Source organism: Haemaphysalis longicornis, unplaced genomic scaffold, assembly GCF_048455015.1.
Source record: "Haemaphysalis longicornis isolate Haplotype H1 unplaced genomic scaffold, Haemaphysalis longicornis Haplotype H1 scaffold_6, whole genome shotgun sequence".
Lineage (NCBI taxonomy): Eukaryota > Metazoa > Arthropoda > Arachnida > Ixodida > Ixodidae > Haemaphysalis > Haemaphysalis longicornis.
Window position 1 is genome coordinate 111,877,221 of NW_027526407.1, and position 4,252 is coordinate 111,881,472.

General features: G+C 47.3%; 1 non-coding gene across 1 annotated transcript; it reads right to left on the reverse strand.

The window, feature by feature from the left end:
- Positions 1-691: 691 nt before the first annotated feature.
- On the reverse strand, positions 692-778 carry Trnastop-uca (transfer RNA opal suppressor (anticodon UCA)). Its single transcript has one exon. It is a non-coding gene; the product is annotated as a tRNA-Sec (tRNA).
- Positions 779-4,252: the final 3,474 nt, after the last annotated feature.

Consider the following 4,252-nt stretch of genomic DNA (forward strand, 5'->3'; position numbering starts at 1 on the left):
GTAAGTGTACCCGAATGAAGTCTGAAAAAAAAAGGACTTCACCCCCGGTTTTACAGCCATACGCTTAACTCTTTTCAGTACATCCTGTCCTGGGCCTTTTTTCTACAGTTCTCTATATCGCGGTATCGGGAACAGACTGTCGCAAACATCTTTATATAATTTTGTACGTGACACTGTACTCAAATATTCCATCGAAAAACGAGTTGACAGAAACTTGAGTGACATGACAACTTCTTTAAAATATCCTGAAATCCTAGCCTGTATGTGCAAACTGGATACGACAAATTCCGGCAGTGCTTGAGAGAGCCGCACCTGGCAAACTGTTCGCAAAAAAGAATCGCTTGTATCGCGAAGAAAAATGAACCTATTCACCAACTGGCGGACAAACAAGTGCGACAACCCAAGACCGCCCTCCTTGACGCGTCGAAAAAGGTTATCGCTACTGCACCTTTCCCGATGTCGCCTTTTCCCAACGCGCTAAGTCCTTCTCTGATGTCATGCTGTCGAAAAAACGGCAGCAAAACATTTTTTTGCCAGAACGTCTAATCTATAAAGCAAGTGATAACATTTAATAGGTCAATCACATACAGCATGCAGAACTCTCCAGGGGAGGTCAGGGCATCGCTCGAGCGAAAGACCAAAATGAAACAACGAGTACGTGTGGAAAGCCCCGCATCGAAGTCGAGAATCCCGCCCAGAAGGTGGAATCGAACCACTCTGACGTCAATCAGCTACGGGTTTGAAGCCCGCACCCCGGACCACCGAGGCTCGTCTGGGCAAGAGCAACGCTTTTCAAATCCTATATATACCAACAACGAAGAACGCCCCACTACGTGTCAGTTAATGTGGATTTTAACTCAATTTTTCACTTACAGCTTTCCAAACTGTTTAGCACTATTTACACGCAGCTATGTTCACTGTTGCTCTCACACGACTTCATACCTAAAATTATTATTTATGAACTGCGAAGTCGGCTTCAAATAAATAACCTTACAGATTTCCTTCTAGAACAGCGTCACTGGCGTCATCTAGCGTTGGGAGTCGTCTTAGGAAAATTGGTCGCGAAATATTGCCAGGGACCATGTTTATACTGCCGTGGTTTTACAAGGCGTGCGACCAAATTCGCAAATGAATATATGCAGAGCGAGTGTGCTTTTGACGTAATGAACCCGAAAACAACGATAACGAGTGGGGCTGTCAGCGCTAGCGACACACTTGTATGGGCGGGGATGTTGGCGCCGAGCGGCTCGTGCTTAGCAAACGGGGTCGACGGTGAATGAGGCGGAATATTTGAAAGGGCATTGCCTTGTTTCGCGAGAACTGACCAAAAAAAGTTGCAGTGACATCTTTGTTTGTGTCCTAAGATGTAAGTCGCGATAGCGATACTTCGACTCCCACGGAGCGTTTTCGTACGCAGTTGCTGCATTTGCAATCTTTTCAGATTACGAGAGTACGCATGGCTCGGCATCTTGGTTAAAAAAACACATCGACTAGTAAGGGTCTTTCCAATTAAGTTGGCCAGATATTTATGGGCAAAATACCTAGGTTTTCCTTTTAGTTGTGCCATCCTTCTTTAGCATTGTGCGGACTAGTGATAAGGATAGGTGTCTGGATGTTCATAACATCAAAAAAATAAAGAGCCAAACCAGTTTATTTTGGGCTCTCGGAATAAGGCCACACTAAACACGCAATGCTTCTTGTTTTTGAATTGTCGCATGGTTAGGTTAAGGTAGGCTAGGATTCTGGTCCGATAAGTTTGCGGGGATAAATTGTTCTGCTTTAGTAGAGTTCCGGGATAATTGGAGATCCAAGGAGAGGTCTTTTCTCCACAGTGAGAGTAGACAGGCTGCTGATGATAATAATGACGATTACGTTATTGTATTGCATTTCAAGAAAAAGAAAGTGTTGACTCAAAACTACGTTTGTTGGTGGGCGGACGCAAAAAATGACCGAAAGTTTTATTTTCAGCGCTCCTAACATTTTTTTCCATAACAAGGGCATGCAGACATTACGGAGTGGGCATACCTAAAGTAAGTAATAAAACTTCCTTGGTGTTTTATGATACGTTTACAAGTGACGGAACCCTCGCTCTTGGATCTAGGCTTTGGTAGCGATAAAGCCGGAGACCACTGCACGAAGGTTCTCTGAGAAAGTGCAAATAAAACATTATTTAGAGATATTTACAACATGTTGTTTAGTAGATTTCGCTAGCTGTCTTAGCGATCACGTGCACGCAATCACGGCTAGATTCTCTTTTTAGTGAGAGACAGAATGTTCGCAGGTGCCTCCCTGACGCACAATGTTTTGCGTTCAGATTTCACAGATAGTTACTTTTGTAATTTACTAAAGACCGGCAATTCAGACACTGACCGTCTTGCGCCCAAAATATTGCTTTGTGTCGTTTTGTGCATCGGTGTAAAATTAATGGGCAAGTTTACACATTTCCAATAAACAAAAAAGATTCACTCCAACACACGCTGTGAAGGTATTTGGAAAGCAAAGCTGTAAACATCGCCACAACAATTGGCTAAGCGACGTCACTTGAATTCACCCAAGTGACTCTACAAAGAGTAAATATAGAGATTCTGCCAGCCCTTACCTGAACTTCGTGGGGGCGGCTTCCCGACCCCAGCAGCAGCGTCGGCCATGGCCGGGCTGCATTCGGGTCGTCGCTTACCCTTGCGACGCCATGGCTATGACTGCGGAGCCTACCACGGGTTTGGGCTCAGCCGCCGTCACACCTTACTTAGTAACCAGCCGCAAGCGGGATACACCGATGTTAGGTGGCTTTTGTGTTGAGGGTGTTGAGGAATAGCTTGATACCTACGCACGCGTGAGCGCCTTTAACAGATCGGACTACCAGCCGAAGATTCAAAACCTCTCGTGGTCCCTGAAGTAGCCAAGACGTGTTTTCTGAACAATGAGCACCGTATAAGGACTGGTCGGACTTCACCACACAGCTGCGCCAAATTTCTGGCTCTTCCGCGGCTCGCTCCGACGTCGCAAAGAAGGACGCTGGAGAGCCGTGTCCAGCAGGTTCACTAGACTTACACCTCTTGCATCGAGGATGTTTTTGCGTTGTGCCGCGGCGTTAACAGAGACATGCCGGGGGGAGACCGCGTTCGTCACATTATGAAGGGCATCAACCAGTTTGCGCTCACGGATCTCGCCCTTCGAAACCCGCCGACCGTCGCTGATGTAACCACGACCTGCCAAAGCTGGACGAACTGCAGTCATTTCTTCTGCAGAAGGTAGTCATCACGCCGCAATACCCCAGCGATGACAACCTGCGGGCGCTGATGCGGGCTATCATCCGTGAAGAGCTGCGTGTTTACCGTTCTCGTTGTGCTCCTAGTGCCCATGCTTAGCCTTCTGCAACTGGCCTATCGTAAATAATTAAATACGAGCTTTCAGCAATTCCAGTTCTCGCTCGTTCCCACCCTCCCACTACTATTACGGTTCCAGCCTACTCTGACGTTGCTTAGCGACCACCTTTTCCGCTGGCCCCGAGGCTGGCTCAACCTGCGACCAAATATTTCGCTGCCATTCATTTAGAGTTTGGTCCACCACGTAGAGGCATAGACCACCGCTAGAAGACGTAGCTGTGGCCAACTAGTTTGTTATTACTCTGGCATAGGTGCCTAAATCTCGCGGTTTTGCTACCAGGTTCAACAGGACGATCTACGTGGCTACGACACCTACGAGCGCGACAACACGCGTCATTCACTCTCTCCACTTGGCCCAACTGACTTTCTTCGCAACTCCCTTAACGAACGACGCCGTTCACCATGATCACACCACCCGGCTGTGTCGCCTGTTCGACCAGTCTTGCATGATACGAGCCACGTGCCGGAAAACTAGGTCTTGCAGTTTTGGGGGGCGAAACTGGTACAGAAATGGAAATGGAAAATGTAAGACCCTCTCACCGTTCCATGGAACACTTTCAGTGCTATCGTTGAGGGTATACCTGTTGACGCAGTGGTAGACGCGTGTGTCAGCATATCTGCAATTCATGAATGTTTGGGCTCTCGACTAAGAGAGGTGAGTACGCCTTACTCGGGACGAGCTCTACGAAGTGCAAACGGGGATGTGATTCGGCCTTCAGTGCATTGTACAGAGCGTGTACTGATCAATGACAGTCGCCATCATATTTATTTTGCTGTACTTTCTTCGTGCGTTCATCGAGCAATTGCAGGTTGCGAATTTTTTACGTTCGGATCTGCTATTACCTTCTGTGGTCAGCCCTTGATTC